The sequence below is a fragment of the Anas platyrhynchos genome, chromosome 6, assembly GCF_047663525.1.
Source record: "Anas platyrhynchos isolate ZD024472 breed Pekin duck chromosome 6, IASCAAS_PekinDuck_T2T, whole genome shotgun sequence".
NCBI classification, from domain to species: domain Eukaryota; kingdom Metazoa; phylum Chordata; class Aves; order Anseriformes; family Anatidae; genus Anas; species Anas platyrhynchos.
Window position 1 is genome coordinate 19,110,216 of NC_092592.1, and position 23,465 is coordinate 19,133,680.

At 36.0% G+C, this 23,465-nt stretch overlaps 1 protein-coding gene and 1 long non-coding RNA gene across 2 annotated transcripts in view; one reads left to right on the forward strand and one right to left on the reverse strand.

Moving 5' to 3' along the window:
- The window catches only part of ADK (adenosine kinase), a 278,665-nt gene that overhangs the window by 218,850 nt on the left and 36,350 nt on the right, over positions 1 to 23,465 (reverse strand). The window lies entirely within an intron of this gene.
- LOC140002728 (uncharacterized) lies at positions 4,981 to 20,066 on the forward strand. Its single transcript, XR_011810018.1, has 3 exons — positions 4,981 to 5,349; positions 17,076 to 17,282; positions 19,014 to 20,066. It is a non-coding gene; the product is annotated as an uncharacterized lncRNA (long non-coding RNA).

The window sequence follows — 23,465 nt, forward strand, 5'->3', positions numbered from 1 at the left end:
ACAAACTTAATCTTTAGTGTTAAGGTCACAAAAGACAATGAGTACTCAGCTGTTCAAGAAATCAGGAAACTACTTCTTTCAAAGGAGTTCAGCCACTCTCAGTCAGTCACTTAGGCAAGAAAAATAAATTTCTCTTACACAATATCAAAAGCAATTAGCACCTCATAACTAAAACACTCTTAGAGAGTAGCCTAATAAACATTGCACTAATTCTGGTGGAGATCACTGGGTCATGCCTTAGAATTGTGGCATGCAGGTTATCACCTTTAAGAAGCATGGCAAATCACTGTTTCTTTGCTTCCAGATATGGGGAAATTTGCTGATTGATTACAAAGATACTTGCCTTGTTGCTAACCTACTGCTAAGAACAGAAGCTGTTCCTGAAACAACTTGACTGATTCCCAGCACCTCGTCTACTTCTCTACGCCACTTAGTCTATGAGAACATTACAGTATCTATATCTGTGTGTGTCAAAAGGTGAAGGGGTCTTCATAAATCTTGAAGATAGGAATTTTATCTTAAACATTCCCATGAGGTTTATAGCTTTTTATTATTTTCTAATAGGAAACAAAACTTAGCAAATTCTGTATTAACAGGCACATTCTCTTCCTTTCCCTTATGAAATATTGAGAGACTTCAAATGGCTTCATAACCGAGGAACCCAGTAAATAAAAAATTATCAAACATAAATACTTCGTTTTTGCTGAACTGAAGGCCAAATTCCTTGGAAGTTTTTATACAGCTTCCTCAGGTCCTTATGTGATCACAAATGTCTGTAGTACACCAAGAAGCCATGGTTAATCAAGTTGTATAAAACATATTTCCCTCTTATTTTAATTCACTAATTAGATTGTAAAAACAGCCAAAGTATAAAAAGGCCACCCTGAAAATCCTTTCAGAGATTAGAGCAGACAAAAAAGGAGATTGCCAACAAGCACGCTGATCCTGATGGTCCAGCTCGGAATGACCAACCAGTGTTAAGTGAGAAAATTCAACTTTATACTTTAAACATGCCTGAATGTTTTCTGTTATAGAGCTATTAATTGTGCTCAGACCATACACAAGACAGTAGAAACGAAAACGCATCAGATCAAAGAACAAACTGAACTGAAGCAATTTGCACCAGAAAAAAACAACATGCAATCCTTTTTTCTTTTGGTATGCCGTGTAATACTTTGGGTAAAAGCACAAAATTTCTATTAAGGTGGATTAAGACTAAAGATTAAATGCAATTTTATATTTTCTATTTAAATCCCTAATGACTTAAGCTTAAATATATACATATACATGTTCTAAGTAGGTTATTATAAGAGTCCTCGTGAAATGATAAATTCAAAATTCGACTTTTCAGTTTTAATAAATAGTTTGATATCACAGTGAACTCTTTAATTTGTTTGCTTGAACAGGACCCTTTCCTAGTGGGTAGGAACAAAGCAGCTTTGAATTACAAACAATGCCCTGCAGTCAGTAAAACTCATGAGGTATTAATTTACAGTTTCATCTGTGATCAGTTAAACTGTATGTGAAATCTTAAACATCTTTAAAAAAAACACCGCAAATAGCTCAATAAGATATTTTTTCAACAGTGCTTTAACAAAAACCATACAAGATTAACTTCTATTGTCAAAACAGAGCCAAATGCAAGTTGTGTTTAAATCCTGCATCCTAGTATCCAAATAACACCAAGAGATTCTATTCTTCAATAGTATCTGAAGAGCTGAATCAGAAGTAACATACAGTCTCCAAAACAACTTTACTCTGATTTTTAACTCACAGTAATAATAATAATAAAAGCTGAAGTACATTCAAGTCAAGCATCAGGAAAAAATGTGCACATACTCGTGTGTATAATATATCTAACAATATATACATTTTTTTTTGCTACAGTATATAGATCTGTATCTTCTCTCTATTTAACAACAGATGGCAGTTAAAATCTAGTGGAAATGGATTGGTCTAGAATCAGAGCACTGTCACTTTACATTCTTATGTTCCTGATCTCGTCTTCCGCTAGTTTGAAAGTGACTGTGTTGTGGCTTTATGCCATGTTCGAAGGCACAACTGTATGTGCAGAACTTTCTTTTGGGGGAGACAATTTAGCAGTAATATGTAATTGTGGCCAATTGTGTATACTGGGAACATCTGGAACATTTATATTTCTCTTAAAACTTGAGCTTTTATTTCTAAAAAGTAAATTTTTATATGTTGAATTAACTTAGCCTAACTGATAAAGACTGTCCATTTTACAAAACATTTTCTTTAATAAAGATTTTTATTAATAATTTCTCATTCATTATAGAGGGAGTTTATAATGTTAAGCTTTAAATAGAAATCCATTATGAAGTCCATCTATGTGAACATAGAAGACTTGAAAACATACGGAAACATTTGTAGTAGTTGTCATAACTGGAAGTAGCTAACACTCTTCCAATTTAGTAATAGTTGTTTTAAAAATACAGGACTTTAAGCCATTAGTCCTGAATATAATTTACAATTCTAAAACAGTTTTCACTGAGTTTTTTGTTTTGTTTTTTAAATATGTAAGCACAAATGGTAGTCAATTAACACAGATCATGACTTGACTATTGTATTAGTATCACAGAGCAACTGTGGAAGTGACTTATGTGCTACTTCGCAATAACTTGGAGTGGGAACTACTGGAATGCTCTACAGAATATTCTCATGCACAGTGGCACCTGACAGTGAATATGCAACACATAGCAGTGTATTTTTATTTCCTGTATTTATCAAAGTATCCACAAAGGTATCTCATTTGGCTGATCTATTCTGGTGTGGCAAGAGTCAGAATTTAAGCAAGATGACTGAAGTTTAAATTATAACACAACCCAAAACTAGTTTGCAGAAAAAAAGTTAGGAAACTCTACTTGTGATGCACACAAAACCTGTGTTAAACTCTGAAGTTTAAAGTCAAACACATTAAAGATAGGAAGAGCTGGAAATAAGTCTGGCTCCTTCTTACCCGTGCTACTTTATATTTCATCTCCCCATTAAGCTTTTGGCCCTACACCTTCTATATACACACTCTTTATGAAGACAGAAATATATCACAAAATACTACCGATAAAGTCAGTAATTTCTATAGTGAAGCACTTGCATTCAAGTATAAACAAATGTATTTTCATAGGATCCCACTGGGATTAAAGGTATAATTATCCTCTTTCTGTGGGAGCAAAGTTAAGAAAAATGTACTCACTAATTATGAGTGCTCAACTTGATATGCTTAGGATTTGTTTTTCTCAATATTCAGCTTTATCTAGTACTTAATATGTTTCAAGTATAACTCCCATTCATCTACTTACAGTTGTATGTATTCAGCACATTAAGAAAATAAGCCAAATGCTTGGAAAAAAAATCACCTGCAAACGTTACAAAATTTCCATAGAAAACCAGAATACAACTTTCCAGGAGAGAACTCAATTCTGCTGTAAGGGAACGCTGTCATCACTTTCCACTGTCTTCTTTCACTCATCTGCACCTATTCCAGCTTCCACAGTGCATAATACCCCATAGACACAATTCTTCTCATATTTTGCTCTGACCAGTTCTAATAAAAACGTGCATAGTTCTAGTAAAAAATAGCATATGACCGTAACACTGGCATGAAGATAAATACATGTACTTGTCATCTATATAGAAAAATATAATACAGTCATCTTAGTGGAGATGGTAACTGCCTGCATAAATGTCACTATTGAGTTTTAATACAAATTAATGTGCATTACTTCAAATCACTTTCAAAGACAATGATTAGGCATATCCACATGAAAAATATTCCCAGAGTAAGATCTTGACTTGAAAAATTATGAACACACAATTATCATTTCCTTATTGGAAATGATACTTGACTGCACATTTGTTAGTCTAACCTGTAGAAAAAAGAAGTATTTCCAAAAAGTAAGTGCAAGATACCACTTGGGAAAGACATATCCTGAAGATGTGAAATGAAGCATATGTCCAGAGAAGTTCCAAAGGCCTTTTTACCTGCCCAGTTCAATTTCAGATCCTACAACAGAGAAGTCAAACTTGATTGGGAAAGATTATTGAGTAAAATCAATGCTTTACAAATTAGAGAGCTCTTGAGTGCTGCCTTGCACTTCTGAAAAAAGGAGCTGAAGTTGCTCATGTTCTCATCACGTGATTTTCTTTTTACATGCCTTGTATATTTAGGACAGGAATGCAACAGCCATGGCAGACAACCATTAATGCATCCCATATGAAACTTAAATTAAGGTTCTGGAAGACAATTAAGTACATTTTCCAAAACCTTTATTGCAAACCATCCGGATTTAAAAAGCTTTTAAATACAAATTTTATCAGAAGAAATCCTGAACATGGATAGATGAAGAGCACACATATCAAGAAAAAACTTCTGATCACAATTTTCTACACCTAAACAGGCACAATCTTTTTAGTTCCCTTTTAAAGGATGCATGCCACCCAGAAGAGCAGACACTAGTATAGCTACTGTTTTCTATGTGCTCTCTTACTCCTGTTTTCCAGTAAGTTTCTTCAAAACCCAACTATCCTCCTGCATTTCTCTAGGACCAAAACCATCTGAAAACTTATCATGCTGTCCTTTTGAGCAGTATGACTTAATTTATTATTCAGCTTAGTTTTTACCTAAGATCTTAATTTATGAAATACCTGTTCAAGTCTCCTATTCCCCATCCATTTTTAATTTTTAAGTTTTAATAAACTGCTTCTGAGAGGAATGGTTTTTTTCACATGACCTTATCTGGAGACCTTGCCTTATTTATTTGCTGGCTTTTCTCTTTCCTTTTGATGTTTAACAATTTTCTATTTATCTGGTTAAAGTGTTTATTTGTGAGCATTTTTGCAAAACCCTATTAAGCTTTGCATGGCATCCGTATTTTTGAAGTCAGCTGCGCCCTTGCAACTCACAAACTTAGAAGGTTCCTCAAGTGGCAGACTTCAGAAATTTCTAAGCCTTACAAAGAAGAAGGGAAAACAGAGCATGCAGACAGCGTCTGTGCACATGTTGCAACATAAGAGCACATGGAAAAAGCCCTTATGTCCAAAACAGCCATGATGAGCAAAAAGCAGAGCATGCTGTAGCTATGCCTTCCCTCTTGAAGAGACAGCATTCTGCTGAACCCAACTTTAGAAACGCTCCATTTAAGTGCCAAGACAGAACCAGTACTGTATTCCATTTCACAGGGTCACAGTGAAATGGAATACAGTGTCAAGGGGGCACTGTATTCCAGGGGCCTCTTTCCCTGGTGCTTAGCTTCACTTAGGTGCTTTGCAATAAAATTCTGACCAATGAAGAATTCACCTAGAGAAAATAAGAGCTCAGCTGCTAAACAGGTAACAATTTCCAATTAATTTCCAAGTCCATTCCTAGCCCTCATACAGAAGCACATACCCCCTAACTTCAGGTATGGGCACAGAGAACAATGAATTTAAATCAGTTATAACAGCACTTCGGCACAATTGAACCAAAAGGATTAGCTTATTGGAAGATTTTCAGGTCTAGATCAGAGTGCTGCTAGAACGTAACACATGGTAGAGGTGTGTTGGCTGAAGGTGTGATTGTATCTCTCAGAAGTAGTGTTAGTAGTTCTGAGCACAAAACTGCATCTTCAGTAACAAAGACAACTTGATTATATAATCACTTTTTATTTTTAGTTTGGGGCTTTTACTTATCAATTTCTGCTTTAAAGCAAGGATGAAACTGTGTGGTATCCATTACAAAAACAGTGATTTGCAACGAGCTTTTATATACATGTAGTATTTCCTAATTTTGATATTCTCTAATGGCCATGGCAAAACTTTAGCCAGTGGTAAGAGCAGCAGCAATGTTCAAGCTGTACAGCCAGTTATGTTAGGGTAAAGCAGTTACAAGTCTGAGCACAAGAATGGCAGCTAGATGGCCACTAGCTTCCAGTTTTCTTACCACCAAGGGCATTGTAACTTCTGGCAAATTAAATTCACAACTAATCACTTAAATAACATTAGAAGTGATACAATTGCCTATATTAGATAATAAGGAATTTGGAGTAACAACCATGAACACTTAAATGTATTTACATTATCAGTGGTTCCAGCTCATAACAATAATCTGCTCACAAAGAACTAGTTTCAGTTATACTTCCCCATGGAAAAATAAAATCTTTTACAATACATTATCGATAAGAACATATTTATGTACATTCTTCAGCATTGTGACTTCTTTTATTCCCCTTTATTTGAATGCACCATTTTTTTTTGGTTAATGCAGTAAATCTGTTGTATTAAACCTGAATCTGATTAATGCTGCACTGTATCAAGCTAAGTAGAATTAAATTAGTGTATAATTGATTAGTGTGTAATTGGAGCAGAGCTGTAGATTTAACAAACTTTAATTAGGATGGCTTATTACTGATAATTTAAGTTATCATAATATAAAACAGAAAATAGAAGTATTTGGCTCATCAGAAAGCTTAACTTAAGATCAGGTGGACAACCTCACAGATTAGAGACACACAGAAGATAATGCTTTCAAAGTTCTTTAAGACAAGTAGATCATAATAAGCTAAGTCCCTTAAAGAAAGGCAAATTGCTGATTAACCTTTTACCCTGGATTTCCTAAGCAATTAGACTGTTTATACTAATTTACTGTGATAGACAATTCTAATAGAAGAGGGTAAATCTACAATGCTCTAAAATTAAACATCAAAATCCTTTTACCAAGTGTGCAATATTGCCAGAGTTGAAAGAGAAAGATTACTACAATTCTCAAAAATGAAAAAGTTACTTTCAGGATTGAAGCATACAAAGCATACACATTCACTAAAGCAGCATAGGGAACTAAGTGGCAGCATCTAAGCTACCAGACTTTATCCATGTTTTCTTAATTCCCCTTTAGTTGGTAACTCCAGTCTAGACTGAGAGAAGAACTGCACATTCCCCTGAGTACACTGCCACAGTAATTACGTTCATTATCTTGCATGCTAACAACAAAGATATAATAATCTACCAGTGAATAATTCATACATTGTCAGGTCCCTCTATGATGTTCATTAGAAATTGTACTACATACAGTTCCAGGTGGAATGCAATTTTTTTAAAGATGCATTTAACTACATAAATAAATTCTTTAAGTCAACTCATATTTACCTTCTTAACCATTAATTTATTTAGTAAGTGTTGGAAACATTTTTTTTTATTAAATCATTATCTTATATATTTAAAATGCATACCAAGCAGGGGACTTGAAGAGCCAATGGGCAACTTCACAGATAACCATAAATCATGATTTTAAGAGGTTAAACCTTAAAAATTCTAAGTTAACAAGAAATGAGTCAAAGAGCTTTAAAAACGGTCACTGGTCCCTTCCCTCCTCTGCACCCATGATGACTTTTTTTTTTTTTTTTCAAAAGACCAACATTCAAGTACCGTTCCCTCCGTTTTACCTAAATACTTGCTATCTTCATCTTACAGAAATTAAACAAATATCATAAATAAGTAAACAAGTGAAAATAACTGACCTATTTGTCTACTATAAGCAATAATTACAGTAGTTTTCCTCTATGAAAACTAAATTCAATATACCTATTTCTAAGATTTGCCTCCCATTTTCATCTGCTTTTTATAATTTGCTTTCACCAAAGCTGCTAAATTTAGTTTGGAAAAGGTAAAATGAAAGCGTCCTAATTCCATTTCAAAAATCACTGCTTCAGGTTTAGAACTGCCTCAACTTGTCTAACAACCCATGCGTTACTTTACTCTCTGAATCAATGTACTTGATATATTCTCTGAATAAATGTACTTTAATACCTTAAACACAATAGGGTATAGAGGCAGTTTTGTCACTCTCCCCCCCCCCAACTCGATACTGGTCAATCCTAAAACTTTTCACTAATTTCAGGTTACTGATGGCAGACATATTTTATATATTCAACACAAGTTAGCACCAATTTTGTTCTCTGCATACATGAGGTATGAAGACTGATGAAATTGGATAATAATAATCACAGTGGATCGCAATGTTCTCATTTGCTTTTTGTATGCTGATTACGGTCACTTTCAGCAAGTTCATTCACACTAAGGAAATGCACAATCAATCTTCTGTTTAAGAAAATCATGAATGATTATCGAGCTTCATTAGCCCACATCACAAATATCATTTGGCAAAATGAAATGCCATGTTGACGCTGATACAGAAGTTAATACAAGAGCAAATACACCACCCTTCAGCATCAAGAAAATACTTAGTGGAATTAAATGGTTCTCAGCTCTTCCCCATTTCCATGATCATTAATGGGGTAGGTGTAGGGGGGAAACACCTCCAGGTGGCTCAGTCCTATGCAAACTCATTAGGTTCATTATTATTATTATTCATTTCATAGTGTTCACGTTAGCATGAGTAAGACATTGGGCATTCACAAATCCAGGTCCATTCTTCATCATTTTAAGAATCCAAGATGAGTAACTAAAAGCTCAGTACCAAGTCATTCAAATTCACTTGTACACAGAAACATTGCAAGTTTAAGAGAACTAAATCAGAGATCACAACTTAAGGGGAAGAACTACACCAGTTCATACTGTTAAATGCTTTTTGAGGAAACAGAATTATGTGCCTGAAGTGCCCAGAAATATTCTGCATTACCACCATTTATCAGTGGCACGTATACTTTGTAGTCTGCAATTGACCTTGTTTCAAGCCTGATATCATCTCCATTTGTGCAATATTACTTTCTTTGATCTAAAATACAAAAACAGTGCAAATTCTAGCATGCAGATTTCAACATGGCAAGTGTTTGCTAGTTCCACAAAACTAGTTGTAGGATTAATAGTTTACCCAGAACAGTAACACCAGGTGTAAAGGTTTAGTAACAGAAAGAGCTCAAATTTCACTTTTAACCTACTTTTCCCGTCTTTCTTCTCGGGTACATTCAGTATCTGACACCTTTTCAAATGTACCTGTATCTGAAACTTCTGTTTTTTTCTATTCTGTATCACCACTACCTTGTTCTGAATATTATACCAGCATACCACTTTATTCATTACAAGTGGAAAAGCTTGTTATTTAGGAGGTTTTAATAAATAGATACAATGCTTACTAACTAAAGCTTCAGAGCACACTAAAAACACAAAGAAATGTGATTGTTAAATGTGACAGTATGAACACATTTTTACAAGAAACCCAGAAATCTTCGCATACATTCAATTTTCAATGGCTTATAGTGAAATCAGTCCCTAAACAAACTGTGAGAGCCTTTTACTTCTTTCCCAACACTGCTGCCTCTCCATTATCTACTTTATTACACAAGTACTCATGCTCCAGTTGGTCTCTAAATAAATCATCCTCCCACAAGAGAAACTAGTTCCATTCTTAAATTATGAAATTTAGATCAATTTTCTGGTGCTTTAAATCAATGTAACTGATGGGCCAATTTCAAATCAATTTGATGCATGTAATTTACAATAAGCATGCACATCCTTCCTCTGAAAGGCTAACAAATGAATTTTTCAATGACCTCACCATGATTACCATAGGAATGTAAACACTCAGCTGTAACATTAAAAAAATTAAAATTAAAATTAAAAAAAAAAAAAGAGGAATAAAAAAAAACAACACACCTTCATCCCCAAAGCCCCCTGAAACTGAGGGGAACTCCTACCCACAAGGAGAGCATAAAAGGTAAAAGTAGTGCTCTTCACTATGGTGATCCAAATACACCATCAGGCCCTTTCTCATCCACAGAAGTAGGTCATTTTTTCATGCTTTGTCCACTGACAGTTTGATACATCTCCATACTTTTCCCAGAAGTTTAAGAATATGATTGATAACTTTTTGTTCTTTCTCAGTGAAATACAACAATACTCACCAGAAATTCAACCTTAATGGTAACTTTAAGATATGGCAGACATGCAAAACAAACAAATCTACTACATGGTGAGGAATGAAGTATGTTGAAAAAGCTTGAAGTCCTATACACTAGAGCGTATATCACTCTATACTGAATCTGAGTGATCTGTTATCACTCTGTAACTGAATCAGCCTTCAGTTCCAAACCCCCTATGTCTAACTTAAAAACAAGACACAAAAGAAAACCCAAACAGGTTGGGATTCCACAAGTAGAGGAAATTTGAAGTTCAATGCAAAAGCAAACAAAACTAAATTAAAAAAGAAATAGAAGTTAAAGTTAACTAAACAAATAGAAAATAAAAACAAAACCTCAGAGAAGACACCAGATGCATCATCTACCAACAACTCCTTTCCTGCTGTTAAAACACACGTTGCTTTCTGCTATATGTCAGGAGCTCTGAGGGCTGCAGTTCCCTACTGCTTGTTTTACTCAGAGCTTGGGTGGTACCTACACAGAGCTGCTGCATTTCTTTCTTTGCTACTCCTATCAACATTTTTGTCATGTTTCAAACTTTGTTTTACTTAACTGATTTTGGAAGCAGCAATTACTTTGACATCTAAGTAGTGTGGGTTAAGTTAAAAATACAAATGACAGAAAAAATGCAGCAATATTTAAGTCCATATAAAAACAGTTGTGCTATTGCTGTCACGGCATGAGCCTGAAATCTCCATTACATGTGCTGTTTTTAAACATATGTTCTGCAAAGGTCACCTTTTTCAGTAGCTTTAATGATAGGCAGCCTTGCTCTCCAAGTATTAAAGTCAGTAAAACATCACTAAATTGCAAAAATGCAAAATATGAAACAACATAAGAATACATGGGATATTTGAATCAAAGCAGACTCCTGTCCATAACTGCAGGCAGAAATGATCCAGGCCACAGAATGAACTGCATAGATCAAACTCCCCAAGAATAACTTACCATTTACATTAATCTGAACTGCATCCTATATAGGACCAAAAGCCACAAAACATCACGCTTGCCACAGAGTATAGGCTAAAACGATCGGTGTTGATCAATGATCAACAAAAAATGGTAGAGAAAGAAGTATTAACAATGCCTAATGTTCCTGCAGTATTAAGAGGGATGACCATTAGATGACCCGAGGTCCCAAACACACAAGAAAGCCAAAACCAAACCAGAACTGCACTCAGAGTTCTCATCTATTTCACTTCTCCAGATTTTAGTTATGAAGAGCAAATTTTTTGTTCAATCTTAACTATGAAAATATCCCTAAATTAACAAACAAGCATTCCTAGCAGCTAGCACATGCATTCCAGTCCAGTCCCGATTTTTTTTTCTTATCTTTAAATCCTACATCAGTGGTTATTCTTTTCCAAGAACACAGTGTTCATGTCTCCACTTGTTTATTCTTCAGAGAAGATAAAAGCGTCCTACATACATTAACCACTATGAGTTTAGAAGCAGCAGTCTCATACTTGAAAGGTTTCATAATGCCATCAGAACTACCCAGACAGCTCGATTGAGAGCGAATTGCCCCAAGAAGTCCTAGATCTGAAAAAAAAATTTCAAGCTCATAGACACAGAGATAATGATAGAGCCAAGCAATCAACTGTGTTTAGGAGTAGCTGTGCACATTGTACATATATTTCAGGGCAACTGTCAGACTAGCTCTTGCCTACTCCCATAGCCCACATTCATTAGTTAGCATACCTAAGGAGCATGCCCTCTTTTTAGATTCACCCAGGAAGAATTCAGCCCATGTACTCTGGCTACAACAGGAAGGCAAGTGCAAAAGCAGGGACAGTCCAAAGCAACAATTTGAAAGTAGAAGAAATCCAAAGTAGACACTAAAATAAATGCACCCACAGAAAACACTAGCTGCCTGCCCAGACAGCATCCATATTAACTGAGTGTCTTTTCCTCAAAGGCTACCTTCCTGAAAGCACAGCAGGATTATATTTAACATCTGCCTTTCCAAATACTATCCCTACATGTAAATCCAATGAGTAAGTGTAATTAATTTCATTTACATATTAACACCAACTGGCTTGGATAACCTACAGTCTAGTCTACTTAAAACAAGAACAAAACAAAAAAGCAATTTACATGAACAGGGCCAATACCAGTGCTGTATTAACCACATGTATTATGGGAGCATTCTAACTCAGACAACTACAGGACTTACTCTGTCCTCCCAAAAACAGGCATAAAGTGGCCATTCCACTGCAAAGTAAGGCAGAGGAGATAAGGCCACAGCAGACCCCCCAGGGTCCATGACCTGGGGTAAATGACTTGCACTCTCCCAGCACCAGAAGGGGTTAGGCTAACCGCAGTCTGTATCCTTTAAGGGCAAGCCTACACAGCCTCATTCCAAACCTGCATTTGCATGATGAAAGAGCAGGAAGAAAAAGCAAGTCCAGAAAATGTAAGCTTATTTGTGTTTTGAGAAACTGAAACACTGAGCACAATTTGTAAAGTAGTATATACACCCCTCAGGCTAAGAGAAATTTGCATATCAACATATATTATGCTAAAAATAGCAGTTTTAAATTGTTTAGATATACACAGAATACTTACTTGCAAACATTTCTTCTCTAGATAAACACCCGTTTGAAGTCTGCACTTAATACGATCAAATGTTCTTCATTAGGATCAAAGTTCATCCAATTCAACAAAGTTGTTTTAAATAATGCCAAGTATTCAGAGAGAAGTCATGATGTAATATGAGAAATTTACATACTGTGTTCCCTCTCATTGTGGCTTTGGGTTTTTAATGCGAAATTTAACATCTGCATATGCTTTCCCCTGCCCCAGTTTATTAAGGACTTAACAAGGAAAAATAATTTGTTTCATAATTGTCAGGATACTGCTTGCAGGATTTTCATTCCTTCACCCAACCAGCTTGCCAAATCCAGCATGCCTCATTTTAGATCAGTTTGCCTGTCTGAAGCTCCCAGATTGGTTTAATATTGGCTTGCTTCTCTTTAATACTAAAAACAAAACAAAAAAAACACACATGCAAAAATCAGAGAAGCAGTATTAACGGTCATGGTTTTTGCTCTCCTTAAAATGAATCTTTTAAGCATTGCCCCTCTTCAAAGAGAGCAAATTTGAATAGTACCCCAAGACACAAGGGAGAGCAAAGAGGTAATGTGTGACACTAATGACTAACACTGAATTCAAATGGTTTATAAAGGCTAAAGTAAAATGAAAGCTGGAAAAGTGGGAGAAGGGGCTTCTAATACTCAGAGAAGATTCATGCATCTACACTAAAATACTGGGCCCAAATACATAAGGCCCAGCCTGATGACAAAGACCAAAGAATCTGGATGCTCTGAAAAAGTATATGTCAGTATCTGTTTTATGAAATTTATCACAATTACTGTACAGTATAATTTTTTAAAAAGACATATGTTACTACTACATCTTGGTTGTGGAACACCCTATCTGCATTCACAATCACACTGACTAAAACATGAGTTTGTGATGTGTTACCTCATTACAGTCAGTAAATGAATCTCTAGTAATAGCATTTAAGTGAGACAGACCTATGACACACTGAACAGAAGACTTCCATGAGGGAACATATCTAGGATTTCATGCTCCTTCAAGTAAGCGATAATTCTGCTTAGCTATCACACACAAGCCGGAAGGCCTAGTAGCGGTCACAAAATGAAGTGTAATCACCCTTTCACGCAGATCAATAACCCAGACAAAAACAAAACAAAACAAAAAAACAACACTGAAAAACCAAGGTGTATCTAGAATCGTGTACCTACCTATAGTGATTCACAGATTTCTCATTACTGAAACTTCTTTGAATTTATAATTCATTTTTTTAATCTATAGTGTAACACAAAGAGTTTGAGAAGCATCTACATACAGATGAAGGTCAGCTTTCTCCTCCTGTTCAATTAGAGATTACTTCAATAGTGGCCATGTAAAAAGATGTGAAATGAAACAAAGTACGATCAATAAAATTATTTATCAACCTTAATTGGTAACTCACACACACGGTACTGTCCAACAAGCAGTCCAAAGAAGGCCTCCCACTGCCAATTACCACAACACAGGTTCTTGCAGATACCTGATCTTGTAGATGATCTCACTTGGTCCCAGGAAAAATGGACGCAATGAAGGACATAAAGTTGTCATGTTTCTTTTTAATTTCTAAAATGTTACCTTGAGACATTCAAAAGACATAGAAATAAAATTTATCAGAGTAAAAAGGGTCATCCAGCTTCCTTTGCTGTGCTTTTACATGTGGTGTGAAGTTACGTTAACATTAGTTAAGATTTTCATTTCATTTAGTTTTATGCATTTTAGGTACTTTTGAATATTTAATACACTTAAGTTAATTATCTTTAATCAACTTAAGTGCAGAGTGGAAAATTCGGTAAAAAGTATCTGTACCTACCCACTTGGTTATATTGACTGGGAAGAACTACCACATTCTATTAAAAATTATAAACATTTCTAACAGCTGTAATGCAGGAAAGGGAGTACTAACAAATGAGTTTTTCAGACAGATTAGCAACCTTCATCTTCCCAGTTGTCTGTGCCACAGGAGTGGATCCTTTCCTCTGTAACTTTCTGAGATTGGGCCTTTGACATACTTGGCCTCATATTTATGATTTCTTTTCAACTTCTACCGCTCATAACGTATCTACACATATATTGAACCCTATAGACTATTTCCAGTAAGTACATCCTAATGCTCTTCTTAGGTTCAGTGTATGTGTTGTTTGGTTTTGTTTGTTTGTTGTTGTTGTGTTTGTTTTTTTCCTTCCTTCCCTCTCTGAGGTCTCTCTAAAAACCAACTCCAATTCCTCTGGACATATCAAAGCATATGAAAGAAAAAGGGGGAGAGGGAAAGCAAGCAGACAAAACAATCTTTTTTTAAACCATCCTCTTGGAAAACTGGAACACATTTTCAATTGTTCATAGCATATTCTAAGAAAAATTTCAGATTTTTCTAAAGCCATTTTAACTCACAAGTCTCTAGACTATCAAACTGCAATCTTTAAAAGAAGGCGCACCTTTTCAAGTAGTTATTTACTTCTCAAAATGCAAATTTCTAAGAAGAATTCATTTTCTACCCCTCAAAAAACATGAAGGGCTTTCAAAAGCTGATTTACCTTCTCATTTATACAAGGTAATGCAGTATATTTGCATAAAGCAGTCAAAACTTTATTTTTTTAACGTAATAAGTAGCTAACTATGTAACCCCTGCCGTTTTAAAAGACAGTCCTCTTGTTAGTAAAGCGTTCAAAGTGACAATTTCAGTAACTCAGCATCTCTTTCTGGATAATTAGACGTTTTATGAATATGCAGATTTCACAGAGCTGATTGGCTCAAATAGATCCCATTCCTCGAGAACATCACGATCCATAAAAAAATGCTTTCACCCAAACTTGCATTACACATTGATCTGCAAAGGTCAAATACAGGTCACACCAGACAGAAGTACCCCTGCCCAACGTTTGTGCAGATATAGGTTACGATGACTATTTTTCCATTGGTACCGTGACCTGTATACACAGGATTTTCCTTGTAGCAGATCTTTACAAAAACCTTTGGGGAGTACATGGGTGGAGATTTCACGCCATCCACATTACCACAGCATGCAAGTTAAATAACATAACAATAGCACCATCCAGTGGCAGTATCTTTCCTTTTAAAATTTCACCATTTACTTCCGTGATCCTAGTGGAGCAAATGTGAAACAAATAAGCAGGGCATTTGTTCTTCTAAATACACTTCTTAGAGCAGCTCACATCCCAAGAATATAGGTAACTAGGTGGGAAATGCAAGGGCAGTATTAGCAAACAGCCTGAAAAGAGCAGCTGCACATAGAAGTAATGGTACAAAAACAACACGGAACTTCAAAAATCAAATACAAGATCCTGCTCCTTGCAACATTTTCAAGATCCATAATATAAATTTGTTCCAGTGCTCTAATCCTTCTCATATATTCACTGAAGTTTAAAATCTTTTTTCACCTGAACTAGGAGCATAAGCATCAGCTTTGTCTTGCATTTCAAAATAATGAAGAAAATAATTCAGTGTCTTCTCAGTATAAATTTTTATTTTTAAAATCTCTGTATATTATAGGCCTGTTCCTCTTTTTTTTTTTTTTTCTTTTCTTCCTTATTCCTGTCTTTCAGTTCAGTTTCTCCCTCCTGCCCATTTGGTTATGTCCTATTTCCTTAGAGAAGTGATTATTTCATATTTTCAAGTACCGAAGTGGTGACCTCATGGTAAGCAGCAGTGGCAGAGCCAAAAAAATCTCATTAATGAAAATAAAATGAAAAAAAGGCTGCTGTACAGGAATTGTCGTCTACAATAACCAATATGCCAGGAATAGGGAAAGAAATAACTGGTTTTAAAGATGTTTGCAGAGTGTTTTTCTCAGCATAGAGAAAAAACAATAACTAAAGTCATACTATTTAAAAGTTCAATGTCCAACCACTGACACAGGCGCAACCTTCCAATTTAGGAAAAGGTCCCATAAATTATAGCAACCATTCACAAGTGCATTTGGACAACTAGGATGGCATGTCTTCATTGTGAAGTTTGATGTTTAACGTGCTAGAAAGCTTTAAGAAAGCTATTTCAGAATACTCCCATAGCTGCAGCTAGGATTACAGTCCAACAAGATTAGTTTTGTTTTGAAATCAGAAATCCATGCAGAATTCTGTCAACAGAGGTAAACGGTAGGCTTATTCACTGTTGCATATAGACATTTCACTGTTGCTGAATGCTAGTAACAGTAGCTTAAGATAAATAACTTTTTTCAAGTAGGTGATAAGTGAATTTAGAAGCAAATGATCATAGCCCATCTCAGCTTTCACCAAAATCGTAACGTAACTTGTCACTACAGTTTAAAAGGACAGGCAACTACAGTAGTTAATACTACCTCATTTAAATACTCACTTTCAATTTACAGCACTCAACACATTTCTGCACTAATACTTAATTTCCCAAAGTAGTTTTTTCAGTAAAGTGGAAGACTATGAGCCTATCTTTGATAGGCCAGTGTGAGACCTGCACACATCTTACATCCATAATAAATCTAGGACAAGCAAAAAATGTGTCTATTCAGTTTTGTTTGCTTCTACATCAGGAATTAACAACTGAAATGAACTAATATCCTTGTATTCCTGTGCTCTGTGCTGCCACTCCTTAAGAGCTCTGTTGTTTCCCCCCTCCCAGCCAGAGCCAGCTACATCCAAGAGACGAGACCAGGCCAGGATGCAGGAGCAGGGTGCCGAAGATGCTGAACTGGCACAGGGAGTTCATCTCTGCCACCTCCCACATGCTCCTGCACCAGCTTGAATAATTTCTATTGGTTTCAGCTGCTCAGCAGAGACACTGGCATCTGCAGCTGCAACTGCACCAGCTGACTCATGTGACCAGAAGGTAGGGCTGGATCCCTCGCAGCAGCTGCGCTCCATCTGCGATCACTGGGCTGGGGACAGGAGCAGCAGTCTGTGTCAGTTGCTGTTTCCGCCGCCTGTAAAGCAAGGTCATCCGATTGTACAGCCAGCACAGTACTAGGGCTGGAGACCCTGCTCAGAATAAGCAGATGGCTCCGTGGTCAAGGCATGCAGCTTCTGATTCTGCAGCAAGTTTCCCATGCAATTTGCAGCCAGCTACGTTCCCTGTTTGCTTTGGCCACAAATCCATAAAATTACAATCTTATCTAACAGAAAGCTGCGAGAACAAATCAATTTTAAATGTCTGAGACGCCTATATACAACGATTACTGAGCTGTGTAAGTATGTAGATCAGTAGATGAGATATTTCCTGGCAGATCTGCAAAGTTATTCATGATCAGTAAGAAAAATCAGCTTTACGCTAAAACACACTCATCTCCTTACAAATGTAAAGACACATATCCATACTGGGCATATATACTTATACTGCTAAGTCAAGTCTCCTAGATATTCTGATTAGGTCAGACTCTAAGCAATATTTTCCATCATACTAAAAAAAAAAAAACGAACAGCTCAGGTCTCCGTATTTTCCTCCCATAGCAGGCTGTTCTGCCTGGTCTGTGTTATTGCCTGTAGGGGTGGAAAGGTGCACAGAACCTCACTCTAGCAAATACAGAACCGCAGCCTTTGCACATGGATTTTTCCTGCCAGTCCTACACTGCTTTGTCTTCTCAGTTGAAAACCCTTTTCATTTTTTTCCCATCCCACCCCTATCCACCCTGTAACCTATCCAACTCCCTCTCCACTCTTCTTTCTGCACTGTTTACTTTTGGGCATTAGTTCTGTGTTTTATCCTGCAAGCCAGCCTCGTTCTTCAATTTATCCAACTCCCTCTTTGCTGTTTTTTCTCCACTGTTTAGCTTACTGAACTAAGCTCTCCACCACTTCATGTACTTAGAGCAGATTTGGTGCAAAGGCAAACTTTTGTAAAGTAACCAAACAGCCAGATTTTGTAACATTATTGCTCGTAACAGGAAGGATCAGAAATAAAGCCTACTTGTAAGTACAAAGAACTGCTCTTCATAAATAAATGATGTACACCTTTGATCACTCCAAATTTGAAAATGGTGATGACAAACTGCCTTCAACTCATGATCTCCGGCTTACCAGGAGGCAATGAAGAACAATTCACTCCCCCAAAACACCATAAATTTGCAGCCATTCCTAAAGAGCAATTCTGAACTCCCCAAAGTCACATTAGAATTGTGAGTCCAAGAAACACGTCTGGGAATTAAACACGCAATGTTATTTTGTTGGCGGTTTATATAACATATTCAGAGGACTTCAGAGAGTCTGCTATCTGAACAGGTTCAACTATCTATTTCTCCTATGTTCATTCAGAAAAAAAACAGTAAGTCAACCAATACTTGAATGCAGGTTAGTTAGTAAAACAGTTATTCTTAAAACAAAATAAGTAAACCTTAAACATTTGAAGTAATAGATGCCGTAAGTATTAAGTTTTTGTTAGTCTTTTTCATAATTAGTATGAATGTTAATACTAGGCAATTTCTAGTTTTAAGTCACAGCAACCAGCACTTGCAAAGAGATAGAAAAATTGAAATTTAAAGAATAATATTTATGGTTGCAATACCACTTCTCAGAATACTGTATTCTCTCAGCTTTGAGTTTAATCTGTTTTAATTTGATGCCTTAGGAATTCCACACTACATATGGTTAAGGCCACAGCTGGAAGACTGCATCCCATTTTTGGTAACACTTCATGAAGTACCTACAACTGGAGGGAGGCCAGAAGAACGCGGTGAAATTGAGAAGTTGAGATGATGTGAGCTGCAGGAAGAGACATAGTGTGCAATCTCCAGTCTACAGAGAAGGAGAAAAGACCAGACTTGAGAGCATGAAAATAAAGAGGAAGGGAATAAGCTGTTCTGTGTCACGCAGAATCATGGAACAGAGTTATAATCAGAAAAGACTAAAACCTATATCTAGTGGTGGGGAAAGGGAGCTTTTTAGTAGAAACAAAGTGGCACACCAATACAGTGTACTAAGATTGCAACATCTCCACATGACATGTTTTATATTTCCATCAAAGACCTTTAGAGAAGGCTAGACAAACATCTACCAGGAATAGCAAAGATACATCTCTGGCTGGATTAGGGGGAACAAAACTAAATGATCTCTTGAGGTCTCCTTCTGAAGTTCTATGAAAGGAAAGGCAATTAATGGACAGCTACTAAATTATGTTCGCAAAAGCCATTTCAACTGCTCTGATAGACGATCGCTTGCTTTAAAATAGCAGAAGCCACTATCCTGAGCACTAATTGGTACTCTAGGGGTTAAGCTTAGCCCAGAAAAGACTGAATGGACAAAGACATCTATTTTTTCAGTCACGAGTAAAACTGTACAGGTTATTATATTTTTTATTCAGAGAGCTTACATCTGTAAGTGAGGTTACTTTTCAAGATAAATTAGTAAAGAGAGATGCTGTATTAACAGCTTTGAAAACTGAAAATTTGATGTGATTGTGCTTTCAAAAAACCCACAATGTGTAATAAGCAGGATGTTGGTTGAATTTCACTTGTGACAATTCATTCCAAAATAGTTTCAGTGGAAAAAAATAATACGGAAACTGAAATCCCAGCACAGGAGAAACAGATACCATGCTATTCACTGAACAGCACATGAAGTTCTGAGAACAATGGGACTACACCACAATAGATCTCGTTATCTGACTACTTAGGAAAAATGACAACTACGTCTCTTATGAAGAAGCAATAAATTTCATAGTTTGTGCATTTAAACAGAACACATACATACACTCTCTAGTGCACACAGGTGCCATCAAGCAGTACATTATATTTTTAAAATTCAGAGTTCAGAAAAGCTTGAAGCTATTCAAAAATCAGCTACCAAATGAAAGATGTTGGCACTTTAAACTTCAGTTATAGCATATATAGCCTAGCATTCTGTTACAGTAGGGTGTTTTCCTCTTCCCCAAAAAATTAAAGTGCAAAAATACTAAAGCTTAAATTATCCACTTAGTCTGAGGACTAACCAAACTATGAATGTCGTGACCCTTTTGCATTGGCCAGCTTTTCAATAATCTCATTATCTTGCTTTTTGACAATCACATTAGCAACCTATGTAAGTGATCTGAAAGCACATCATGCCAGAAAGACAAAACTACACAAGTTTTGTGAACTTGTGTTACATTAAACTATCATTCTGGGTTTTGTAACCCTACTATGTTATTGTATTACTTATAATGGAGAATCTGAACACTAAATATGTTTGTGATCTGTGTTACAAACACAAGACACAATCTGCCTGGTATACTCAGGTGTATCTGTTATCTCAGGCTCAAATTGCAGATTTCTTTTGCATATGATATGGAACACAACGTAAATTTCTTATTTTTGCTGTTTTCATTAGTCTCTACAAAAGTAGTAAGCCTCCCCATCCCAAACTTAAGTCTTCCTAAGAAAGACTTAGTAATTAAGACAATGGTGCACTGCCAAGTACTTAAAAATGGTTAAAAGAATTAGACATTTTGCATCTTTTATTGTATTTTCATTTAATCACCATAAAACTAGCTGTTGTATAATGCACCACCTTGTGGCAAAGCCAGTACTAACACAACCATTTCAACAGCTTTGCCTTTTTTTTTCTCCATTTAAATCTGTGCAAAACCATATTTTGAAGATGTCAGTAGTTTTTCTGAAGATTCTCCTCCACACACAGTGCATTTATGAAACTGATTTAATTTCATAAAATGCTCAAGTAGGTTATGCAACAAATGCAACGTGTAAGTGCTATGGTAAAAAGAACAGGAGGAAAAAAACATGTTTAATTAAAATCTCATTCTCTCCAGATACTTCAAGCTGCATGATAAGCTGCAAGAGCTGCATAGATGAATTACATTAATGGCACAAAATCATCCCACAGAAAATCTTTATTTACATTGTCTTTGTAAGAGATACTAAAACAGATGGTATTTTTCCAAGCTAGTAAACTGACCAATTGGACATTTCTAAATTTAAAAAACATCTCAAGCTTAGCACTACACTGCGTACCACAACATTATCCTCTCCAGACAGGTTTGTGTCCAGTTCTAAATTCTGCACTTGCAGCATACTATCAAAGATGCAGAAGCTGTTCCTGCTATCTTAACTAATGCATAGTCATCCCAAAATATTTTGCAAGCTCTGCATCGTAAGATAGCATCTTATTGTAATGCACTCCAATCTCTATCCAATAGAACGCAAAGTGAAAGAAATATACAGCACAAAATGAAGAACTAGTCTGCATATATCAAACTGGGTCTTCTAATATGTCATTGCTGTTTGCGCATACCTGGACTTAGTATAAAATAAAGTTAACACCATTTGCATTTTGTTTTGTTTTGTTTTTTTTCCCCACACTGTTTTTGAGTTTATGTAGAATAAGAGAGATGTCAAGTGAAGCAGGTAGGGAAAAACCCTCATTTTTCTGAATGCCACCCCTCACTGGCTGCCCAAACTGCAGTTATGGAAATATGAACCCCAAGAGGACAACAGGGTACAACTATTTCTTGCTGTTTGTGAAGCCTTTGCTATGAACACTCCATGAGTGGCAAGTTGAAATCCTTTACAGGAGTTGAGAATACTCGAACCTTACATATCCGGGCATTCAGTTTAATGGTGGGGGTTATCTGCTAGCCTGTGCTTGACAGTAATTTCAGGTATATGCAAGCAAAAGAAAACAATTTACGACACTTGAAATTTTTGCATCTTAAATGGAAGCAAATGTAAAGTGTGTCTCCAACAAAAGGAAAAAGCATTTATGCTCTAATTTAAATTTGGTATGTGGAAATTTCATGCAGAATTGGCTGTTACCAATTATTTCATAAGGTGATTTGTATAGCACAAATTTGCATTGGTGCCACATTCAGCAAAATTGGGCAGGCAGAAAAGGGAATGGAAAAGAAGATGGAACAATCTGTAGCAGAAGTTTTGTAGCTAGCCACAAATGATTCTTTCTGTATATGTTAATCATGCCTTAAAATACACCACAGAAATAATAAAACAATTCTAGAGAAATCAAACTGCAATTTAAAGCAATTGCTACAGAGGGAGCCAACAACCCAAAGAATAGGATTAACAAAATGCAGTCCAGATTAGTACAAAGTTCTCCAATCAGTCTTTCATTACACTTGCACGTTTTTTGAATATCCACAGAACAAATAAGTTTTTCAAATATGTAAGCTCAAATAAGTACCAGGCATTTAATGCAAGCTTCGTCTTTGTGCTTGATGACATAGAACAATAAGCATCAACATGCAACAGTATTTATATTTGCTATGGCAATTACAGAGACTGATGATTCTAAATTGCTATTTATCCATTAAAGGGACAGTATTGAAGTTTCCATTTTTAGCAATTCTAAAGATTTTGTGTTTGCTTGTTTGTTTTTAAAAATATATCAATTCAACAGTAGAAACTTTTATTGAAATTTATGTTGAAACCACAACAGCAAGAAACAGGCTGGTATGGTAGCTTGATCTAAACAAAAAAGGTCAAAATCTAAAATTAAGTTTGGTAAAGATGGGAAGTGGGGGGCGCATTATTTCATTCCCAAATCTTTTCTTCTTTTTTTAATACATACTATGTATTAAAATGCATATTTTAATACATAGTATGTATTAAAAAAGTACATTAAAAAGAGTACAATCTACTGAAAAGTAACTGTAAATGACGTATATTACATAAAGTAACTCAACAGCTTTGACAGATGCCTGTGACAGGTTCATACATTACCCCAACCACGCAAATCATCTATGCTGTCAGCATATGTTGAGGAGGTTGACAAAAGATTTAAAGCTCAGTATTTCTGATATTTTAGTTCTTCTCCCTCTCTTCCCCCCAGAATTTTTACCCTCTTTTATTTTTTCAAGGGAAAAAAGGATGGATAAAACAAAAGTAATTTAGGGAGACTACATACCAACTGGACAGCAAATCCTAAAAGCTACATATAGGGGAAGATCTTGAGAATGTCACTGAAGATAAGATAAGCTACACCCTCTAGTGGCACAAAATACTGTAGCTTTTGGGTGGCTCCAACAGCATGAATCAGACAGCTGCTCCCCTTTGGGTCCCCAGCACCCACATCT